Raw genomic sequence first — 11,610 nt, 5'->3', positions numbered from 1 at the left:
ATGACGCAAAATATAATTTGAATATGTTTGAATTTCTGAATACCTAATCACTAAAGGGTTATATTCAGTCAAAGTGTAAAAAGATAAAGTCATTCCTAGGTGAAACAAAGCAGTGCCCTTGTTCTTGGTTGTAGAGTTGGACCCAGTGATTTCCAGGATGGGTAGTGTTCTCCTGCCATCAAGCAATCTTAATGAACCCAGATCAGTGCTCTACAGTAACCTCTGCTTTTAAGGGATAAAATTCAAAACCAATAAACAAGTTAAAATTGAGAATTCACAAATTTATTGTGGGAAAGGACCTTAGAAATTTTGTAATCCCAAACTCTCATTTTACAGATGATGAAACTGAGGCCCAGAGGGGTTTTATCAATTGCCCAAACTTACACAGCTAGTAAATGGCAGAGGAATTATTTCTAATTTGTCTCTCTGACTTCAAATTTGGAAAATTTCATGAATTCAAAATAAAACATTTTAACAGTTTGATCAATTCTTTTCTTAGCTTTAACACTTTGGAGACAAAAGTTTTGAATTAAGTAAATGGATAAAAGCACAAAATATAGCAAAAATATTTCTCTGGACAAAGTTATTTGTAATATAGATTGTGAATATAAAGGGATATTAATGCATCTATAAATTCCTCTATAAATATACAAGAAATATTTGTTATTCAAAGGTTTGGTTATACAACAGACTAAATTATATTCCTTATTAAAACACCATTCCAAGAATATTTTTTGGAAGAGTAATTGATAATCCAATTTCCAGGTAGCAGTTCTAGGAATCTTTCAAAGCCAGTGAGAGGGAAATCAGTGTTAGACTGAACCTCATTCAATAAACAAAACTTACCTGAGGATGTGGTTTTTATCTTTATTTATTAATTTTATATTTTATTTTATTTAATTTTATGTTATATGTTATATTTATATATTATTTTATTAAGTTCTATTAATTTTATGAAATTTTATTTATTTATTAATTTTCTTTATTAATGTTTTATCTCTCAGTCTAATAAATACAAGAAGATAGACTTGGGAAGATATTTCTTGTTCAATAAAAATACATCAAAACACTCTTGTAAATTAAAATTGTAGTCCTTAACAATAAAATTTTAAAATATATACATATAAATATAAAGCTTAATAGCCGTTCTGATATATTTAAAAACTGTACCCTTGTTCTTTGCCAGATTTCTTAGTAGTAGATTAAAAAGCCATAAACATTTTTTTCCCAAAGAGGAAGAAATTAGATTATAAATCATTATGACCTAAGGCACAATGCTCATACTTTCAGGTCAGCTAACCTCTGAGAAGGAAATTGTAGGGGAGCTGAGTGTGATTATATCTGTGCCCATCAGAAAAGAGGAACATTATGAGTTATAAAATGTCCCCAAGCACTACTTTTGCTGCATCCCTCAAATTTTGGTCTATTGTCTCATTGTTGTCATTATCTTTAATGAAATAATTGATTGTTTCTATGATTTGTTCTTTGACCCATTTCATTAGTTAGGATTAGATCATTTAGTTTCCAATTAACTTTTAATCAGTGCTTCCATGGCCCTCTATTAAATGCAATTATTGCTGCACTATGGTCTGAAAAGGGTACATTAAATATTTCTGATTTTCTGTCTTTGGTTGTGAAGTTTTTGTGAATGTTCCATGTATATCAGGAAAAAAGATCTATTCCTTCTATTCCAATTCAGATTTCTCCAGAGAAATCTATCATATTTAATTTTTCTAAGATTCTATCCATCTTCTTTATTTTTAGTTAGATATACAATTTCATTGTATATTTTTTCCTGTAATTTATTTAATTTTTTCTTTAATAATTTGAAATCTATGCCATCTGTTGCATATATATTTAATATCACCATTGCTTCATTGTCTTTGGTTCCTTTTGGGAAAATGTAGTTTCCTTGCTTATCAATTTTCATTAGATATCTTTATGCTTTTGTTTTGTCTATGATCTCAAATGCTACCTGTTTTTTTTAAATTTGTCCAAACCCTTCTTTAAACTGTGTGTGTGTGTGTGTGTGTGTGTGTGTGTGTGTGTGTGCAGTGTATTTCTTGTTAAGATATTGGCAAAACTCTGGTTTCCAATCCATTCTTCTATCCTCTTCTGTTTTATGAGTGAGTTCATCCCATCCACATTCACAGTAATCTTTTTTTTCTTTTTTTTTTAAGATTTTTCAAGGCAATGAGGTTAAGTGGCTTGCCCAAGGCCACACAGCTAGGTAATTATTAAGTGTCTGAGGTTGGATTTGAACCCAGGTACTCCTGACTCCAAGGCCGGTTCTCTATTCACTGTGCCACCTAGCTGCCCCTCACAGTAATCTCTTAATGTGTACCTCAATAAAAGATATAACGAGTAATAAGTGAACTGACAATACAACTAAAACAAAACAAATCCTAGAAAAATGATGAGTTAAAATTTCCCATGTAGCAAACCAAATACAATTCCTGAAAATAAAAGAAGTTAGCAAAATTAAAAGTAAGAAAAGCATTGAACTAAAATAAAACTAGCAGTTGGTTTTATGGACAAAATCAACAAATAGATAGACCATTGGTTAATTTGAATTTTAAAAAAAGAAAACCACAAAGAAATTACTTGAATCCAAAATGAAAAGAGTGAATGTACCACCAATGAAGATGAAATTAAAGCAATTATTTGGAATTATTTTACTCAATGTATGAATATTACAAAATTATAAACTGTCCAGATTAACAGAAGAGGAAATAGGATACTTAAATTAAACTTTCTTAAGAGAAGAATTTGTTTCACTACTGAATGGGTTAATTTGGACTTTTTAAATAAGAGAAAGACTAGGGGCAGCTAGGTGGTACAGTGGATAGATCACCAGCCTTGGAGTCAGGGGGACTTGAATTCAAATCCGGCCTCAGACACTTAATAATTACCTAGCTGTGTGGCCTTGGGCAAGCCACTTAACCCCATTGCCTTGCAAAAACCTAAAAAAAAAGTAGAGAGAGAGAGAGAGAGAGAGAGAGAGAGAGAGAGAGAGAGAGATGAAAAGTAATTACCAGAAGCCAAAATGGCAGCTAGGTAGCACAGTGGATAGAACACTGGCCTTGGAGTCAGGGGAATGGGAGTTTGAATCTGGTCCCAGACAAGTTGACTCATACTAGCTGTGGGACCTTGGGCAAGTCACTTAATTCTGATTGCCTCACATCCAGGGCCATCTCCACTCGTCCTGTTTCACATTTGGCCACTGGGCCCAGATGGTTCTGGAGGACAAAGTGAAACTGGTGACTTAGCATATAAATCCCCTCACTCAAATCCAATTCATGGACCTCGTCATGGCATCATCTCCTTGATGTTATGGTCTTCGAAAATGAAGAACACACATTAAAGACTTGTATCCAAAATAGATAGGTAGATCAGCAGAATAAATTAGATAGATAATAAATACATGATGATATGATAAATGACCGTAGTAATCTAATGTTTGAAAAAAACTAAAGATCCAAGATTTTGAGGGTAAGAACTGACCATTTGATAAAAATTTCTGGGAAAGCTGTAAAACAATGCAGCAGAAACTAGCTGTAGACCAATATCTCACTACATTTCAATATAAAGTCAAAATGGGTAAATAATTTAGATATAAAGTGATATTATAAGTAATTAAGGGGCAAAAGGAAAACCATGTAGCTCTCAGAGTGAAAAAAATGGTAAACTATATGTCCAAATGAGATAAAGAAGATTGTGGGGGACAAAATTGATAATTTTGATTGTATGAAATTACAAAGCTTTTGTATAAACAAAATTAATGCACCCAAAATTAAAAGGAAAACAGGAAACTGAGGTATAATTTTAGGGCAGTTTTCTCTGACAAAGTCATCATTTCTCAAATATATAAAGAAATTGGGCCAGATTTATAAAAATAAGAGTCATTTCTCCTGGATAAATGGTCAAAGAAGATGAAAAAGTAGTTTTCAGAAGAAGAAATCAAAGCTATTAATAATCATTGTTAACAGAGATTAGAGAAATGCAGATTAAAATAGGAAAATGAAAAATACTGGGGGAAGATATGGTAAAGTGGGAACACATTCTTTGTTGGTGAAGATGGAAACAAGTTCAAGGGGCAGCTAGGTGGCACAGTGGATAGAGCACTGGCCCTGGAGTCAGGAGGACCTGAGTTCAGTTACCGCCTCAGACACTTAATAATTATGTAGCAGTGTGGCCTTGGGCAAGCCACTTTTGCCTTGCAAAACCCTAAAAAAAAAGTTCAGTTATTATGAAGAACAATTAAGAACAACAACCAAACAGCTATAATACTGTGAATCTTCTTTGGGCCAACAATTCCAACTAGGTGTGCATTCCAAAGGGACACAGAACAGGAAACACAACCTATTTGCATGAAAGTATAGAAACTGGCAAAGATTTGGAAGTCAGGGCATTTATCTTCAATTCGGGAATAACTGAACAAGTTGTGTATATGATAGTGATAAAATACTATTGTGCTATAAGAAATAATGAGCAGGATAGTTTAGGAAAAGAAAATAAAAAAAATAAAAACTAAACTAAAGTCTGAGAAGACTCAGCTGATGCCAAAAGAAATGAGCAGAAGCAGAGAATTTGGTACAAAATAATGGCAAAATGTAAAGATGATCAATTATGAAAGATTGCTACTCTGATCAAGACAATGATCCAAGAAAATTCCAAACATCCCATTATGATAGATACCATCCACCTTCAGACAGAGCACTGATGAATTCTGATGAACTGAATGAAACACACTTTTTACTTTATTTAATAATTTAAGTGTTTTATTTTGTTTGTGTTTTCTTTTACCACATGGATAATATGGAAATATATTTTGTAAGACTTTACTTGAATAATTGATATGAAATTGTGTGCCTTTTCAAAGAAGGGTAGAAGGAAGACAATTTGAAACTCAAATTTTTTTTAAAATGAGGGTTAATATATTTATATATAAGTGGGAAATATTTAATGAAATAAGTGAAGGTAGCATGTACTTTAAAAAAAAGAAAAGGAATTAGAGCACTATCTAGTTTTCATAATGGGGGGGGATTTTGAAAGAGTTGGAGAATTCTACTTGCTGCCCTATCATATAATAGATAGCAAAACTATGAAAACAATAGAGTAATATTGTAGGCATCTTTCCTACATCCTTTCCAATGTTTCTAAGCTAATTTTTGGTTATTTTATTCGTTATATCCTGATATTTGAAGTGAAAAGTATCTCTTCTGCATTTCTATTTCATCATTCAGTTGCTGCTTGTTGATGCAGGTTTTATCCAGAATTGAATCTTTCTTCAGTAATTTTTACATCTTTAGACTGAGGAAATTATTAAGGCAAGGCTGGAAATGCTTATCTGCTCTTTTTTGGAAAGGGATGGAGTTCTAATAGATATCCATGTAATTTAAGTAAATCTCTCATAACACCTTTTTCTTATTTCCATGATAGTTTTAAGATATCTTTTCTAGGTTCCTCATCTATTTATTTCTGGTTGGTCTATGATATATAATTGACTTCTCTTATACTTTCCTGTTTTTCCACTCTTCGTGGGTGTTTTGTATTTTTCCCTAACAGATAGACTCTGTGAGAAAGAAGAGAGGAAAAATATCTACCCCCACTAACATAGTCCACTAATTATTTGACTTGTACTTTCTTCCTATTACTCTTTTAACCCTTTTACAACAGTTCCAATTCTTGCTCCCTTTTCTTCAGTTTCCCCTATTTACCCATCCATTAATCCAAAACCCAGTTTTGTTACCACTTAATTGATTCTTCTGTCCTCACTCTTCTGAAACTTTAGATCCTGCCAAAGATTTTTTCCCCCATGGCCATGGGTGGGAATTACCCTCAGTGACCTGGACTCAGAAATATTATACAGTGGCTAGTGGCTAGATGGGAGATGGATTCCCAGCTTGCTCTGCTGTATCAGTATTTTAGAATGGATTTAGAATGAAGGCTCAAGGCAATTTTGTACAGAACCATTATTATAAAAAGCTGTGGTTATCGTTATATATCATGGTATCCAGTTGAACATTATTATAAACACTTGTGAAACAACTGGTGTTCAATTTTAGGTGCATTATATAATGTCAAAACCATTCAATTTGCTTAATAAGGAACTTAACCACTCTTCCCAACATTGTTACTATAGCAAAATGTATCATGATATTCACCCTTCAAATCAGTATTTGGAACTGCCCATCGGTAAATTTGGTATCACCATTGTAGTGGGTCTTCCTCAGTCTTATTTGGATAAGATTTGTCATTCAGGTATAATCTTTATTCCTCAATATTAAAATTTTAAGCTACTCTTGCTAATTGTATTTTCTTTTGTTCTGTAACATTTTGCTTGACTACATGCTTAAAATATAAATAGAAGTCAAACATTGAAATGGCAATTTTTTTCTAAAATGTGACAATTTTTTACCGTATTATTTTGTAGGAGGCCATCTTATGGGGGTGGCACTTGAGTAAAAATAGATGAAATACATTAAATCAAAATGTTGTTGCAATTTTAAAAGTATTACATTGATTTCCATAATAGCAGCAATATTGAATATAAAAACTACTCTTGGAACATATTATAAATTTGATGTAACATTCTGAATGATAGAAATGTATACTTTAAAAATCTTTAATTTCCTTTCAAAAAATTTAAATTTTAAATTATTCATTAAATATTTATCTCATTTTCTTTACCCTCTTGATATTCTTACTCCTTATTCTCCTCTTCTTTGGCTTCATTCTGTCCCTCTATCCGGCTTTTCCCTTTGTTTCTTACTCCCCTACTCTTTTCCTAGTCCCTTCCTTTCTCCTCCTTCTTTCTGCTTTTCCTCTTTTCTCCTATTTCTTTCTATCATTTCATTGGTATAACTATCTCCTGGTGAGGAAATCCCCTCCCACCAAGAGCATATAGGTATTAAATTTATAGTCTTAGAAAGTTGTGTTGTGAATCTTAATCAATGAAAATTGTAAAGACATTTACAGATATATATGTAAATAAATATGTATATGTAAATAATATATAAGTATATATATATATAAAATGTAGACACACATATACACATGGGTTGGGGCTGGGGGGAATGACAGATAGTCAAAGTCACCCTGGGGTGTATCTGAATTGTAGTCAAATTCATGATCTTCTCCTAACAGTAACTCCAAAGAAAGTTATAAGGGGTATGAGAGCCTTCTATGATATCAACAGGAGGACAGACATATGAACCCTCAAATACTACTTTCCTTTAATTATATATCTTGTAATTTTTGTTTGTAAATTGAAATCAACCCTGCTTTAAATTCACTTTTTCAGTCTTGGAGTAAATAATTGATATTAAAAAGTAACTTTGCCCCTACATTTGTCTCTTGTAAGGTCCCTGAGTTTTTTCATATCTACAATGGATCAAGATCTGCCTTTTTCCTTGGTTTCTGGGAAGCAAAGGGAATAGCTCTTATAGATCTGTAGGTGATTTTTTTTTAGGGATCCCTAATTTTGCATCAAAATGAAGATAAAGATGAACCTTGACTTAGAGACAGCCTATCTACTGTGACTGGCCAATTTGGGAATTTTTCTTTTCTATCTCCAGAGTGAAAACTTCTGCTTTCCTTTCTTTTCCTTACCTGCTCTAACTTTTTAAATATATTTCCCAGAATGACTATCAATTTACCTTTCTTTAGTTTCATTCTCCTGGATAATCCATCAATTTTGCATTTTATGGCATTTGAGATTTTCTGACTTGCTGCTGAAATATTCCTATATAGTGGGAAGGACACTGGCTCTAAAGCCTGATGATTTGGATTGAAATCTTACCTACTATACTATCAGAGTGGATTTGGGCCAGTTACTAACCTTTGTAGGCTTTGGTTTTTTGACCCTTAAAATGGGAGGGAATGGATTGAACTAGTTAGTCTCCAAGGTCCTTTTCAGGCAGAGATCCGTGAATTGTTGACATAACATCTCTCAGCAGAGATCTTTTCACAATCCATTCAAACATATATCTTAGCTATTAGCTCATCAACTTTCTACAAGACCTTGGAGAGGGACAATTGGCAATTTTGTTTAACTTATAATGATTATAGAAATCTTGAATCTCTGTTTTTTTCCTATCAGTGTAATCAATCTCTTTTGTAAGAAACTTTGGCAGGTGTGTGTGTGTGTGTGTGTGTGTGTATACTACATATATATATATATATATATATATATATATATATATATATATATATATGTATATATGTAGTGTTTCAAGGGTCAAAAATACCCTAGTTTGTTATAGACTAGAAAAATATTTTTGAAAAGAAAATTGTTCATAATTGTCATAATCATTGAAAAATATATTTAATTTTGGTGGATGAGGTTACTTGGTCAATTACCATTCTATGGTTTTGTAAAATGAGCATGAAATGTTTGAGTTTCAAGATTATTTTTTATTTTTTTATAATTTTAGTTTTTTGTAAGGCAATGGGGTTAGGTGGCTTGCCCAAGGCAACATAGCTAGGTAATTATTAAGTGTCTGAGGCCAGATTTGAACTTAGGTACTCCTGACTACAGGGCTAGTGCTCTATCTACTGCGCCACGTAGCCACCCCTATTTTTTATTTTAAAATAATGTTAATTAGTGCATATTTAGTGAATTCTACCTATGATTCAAGTACTCACCTAGACAATGGAGATAACAAATATACAAGTGGAAAAATATTTGTCCTCAAAGAACTTACATTGTGCTCATAAATCTCTGTTTCAAAAAGTATGAAAAAATAAATTATACCATTTAATGATGAACTCACTATGACTTTCCCAAATTTAGTATTTTTTGCCAAATCAATTAATCTCTGACTCCATGTAATTCTTTATCTTTACCAGAAAAAGAGATTAGGAAGACTTATAGATGTTTTCCCCCTTGTTTTTATTGTATTGTTATTATATCCACTGCTCTTTCTAGTATTTTCCCTGATATAATGATTTTTATAAAACTTACTTTTATAATGTACCTAACATATTGGAGGGTTTTGTGTTTTTTGCATTATGTGGACAATTTTACCATAAGACTTAGTTGATACTCATGTCTTCTTAGTCTTGATAAATATTCATTTTATTTTCTGGTCCTTTACATACCCTTAATGATGTCTTTTAGTTCAAAATGTTGTAAAATCCAAAGACAGATTATTTCCATCTCAGTTGCATATATTAAAGAGAAAATGGGAGATTTTTTTTAGTGTTAAAGTATTTACTTACTTTCTTCCTTAAGGATATGATTTCTCTCTCATCACACTCAATTTGGATCAATGTATACCATGGAAACAATGTAAAGACTCACAAATGGCCTTCTGTGGGGGGGAGGAGTAAGATTAGGGGGGGGAAATTCTAAAATTCAAAAATAAATAAAATCCCTTTAAAATGAAAAAAGTATTTTCTCTCCACTGAAAAAAATAGAAAAGAAAACTTTTGTGGCAAATTAATAACAATAATGATAGCATTATAATAAACATTTATATAGCAAACAAAATTTTGCTAACTACTCACATATTTGATCTTCATAAAATATGTAAAATAGCTGCTCTTATTATTCCCATTTTATAGATGAAGAAACTGAGGCTGGGAGAGATTCAGTGAATTTCCTAGAGCCATAGAACTAGGTAGTATCTGATAGAATTTGGCACAGGGTCTTCTCGATTCTTCAGTTCACAATTCTATTTGCCACACCACTAGAGACTCAGTGCATAAGCTAGTGACAAATGTGTGTTGTCAAGGAAAATAAACTCTCATATTGTCCATGTCCCAATACCCGTACTTGTTTGAATTAAGCAGAGTAAAATGAACAGTACCAGGAAAATTCATAGAATAACAATAGTATTGTAAAAAAAAAGATGAAAAATATTTAAAGTCTTAAGAACTGTGAACAGTAAATTGAAAAATCATAATTACAGAAAACCAAAGAAAAGATAAATCATCTATAAATTTATTTGTAATAGGTATTGCATATGTGTTTATATATCTTAATATATATTTGTGAATATATGCACATATTTTCACATATATTTCCATATATATGTATCTATATAAAATATATGTGTGTATCTATATATCATACATATTTTTTCTATATGGACATATATTCTTAAATTTATGTGAACATAATATATGTAATATACATTGTCTATAATATATATAGTATATAATATAACCACATATAATATAATAATTATATAATATATACATATATATTATTTACTTCTATTCTTTAACATATAAAGTTAGGAAAGCTTGATAGTCTTGGAAAATATTGTAATGCTAAAATTATTATTTTTAAGAATATTGAATTGTGAACCAAACTCTACTAATAGATGCCATTGTAGAGTTTACTTCTAGGATAGCCTTCATGAGTGATGCATAAAAAAGCTTCAGAGATTCTTTAAAAATACTATATTCTTTGAATTGTGAGAACTTGATTCTAGCATCTTAAGAAGAATTTTGTGTTTTATCCATAAGTTGTGCTTCTGTATGATTTTGTGTAGCTCACCTTATGGTCTGTAATTCATGATTCAGATGGGAAGTGGATATGCTATACTAACTCAGGGAGAATTGCAGAGAGATGAGACCCAGACTAATCCATTTAGAGGCATTTTATTAAAGAATTACATTACCCCTGAAGGATATCAGGGTAAGTGATGTCTGAATTGAATGAGGAGAAAGAACATAAAGAGTCAGGGCAGCTGATACACTGATATATTTGAAAGCAATAAGCAAAGGCCTAACTTTTATGAATCTATGTTAAAAAAACAACTAAGATGAGAAAATGATTGGTTCTAACATCTAAAACCTCTAGGAAAAGAAAAATGTTATTAGAGCATGGTTAATTACTAGTTCATGTGTCAGTTCCATGAATATCATTAGTTAAACATCCAAGAGGAAAAAAACCTGACATGATGGATATTGTTTGTTTTTGTTTTAACATGAGAAAAATAAATAATACCAAGAAAATAAGAGACCAACAATATATCCTAAATTCCTGGTTTTATATTTCAAAATAATTTTTTGTATCACCTTTAACATTTTTATTACGTATGGCAACCTGGTTGAATGTAAAACAAAATGAACAACATGATAATTTATATTAATGATAGCTAAAATAAGTTAAATACAACTACTCTTAAATTTTATCCATAAAAATGCATTTTAGATTTATTTGGTTAACTTTTATTTTTTGATTCAAGTGGATTTTTTAAAGAAAACTGGTTTTTAAAAGATTTTATATAAGCAGCAATTGTACTATGGGGGGGCAGCTAAGTGACACAGAGCAGAGACTACCAGACCTGGAGTTAGGAAGACTCCTCTTCTTCATTTCAAATCTGATCTCTGTCATTTACTAGCATGTGATCCTGGGCAAGTCATTTGATTCTGTTTACCTCAGTTTCCTCACCTGAAAAATGAGTTGGAGAAGGAAATGGTAAATAACTCTAGCATCTTCACCAAGAAAACCTCAAATTGAGTCATGGCATTGGACATAACTGAATATCAACAACAAACAACAAAATTAAATGTATGGCACTTTGTTAGCGGACCTAATTATATTGATTATTTCTTGAAGAAAGAGTATTTCTTTCACAGGTCAAAAAATGA

This window comes from Macrotis lagotis, chromosome 2 (genome assembly GCF_037893015.1).
Source record: "Macrotis lagotis isolate mMagLag1 chromosome 2, bilby.v1.9.chrom.fasta, whole genome shotgun sequence".
NCBI lineage: Eukaryota > Metazoa > Chordata > Mammalia > Peramelemorphia > Peramelidae > Macrotis > Macrotis lagotis.
The sequence above is the reverse complement of the archived record's forward strand: the minus strand, read 5'-3'. Positions refer to the sequence as shown.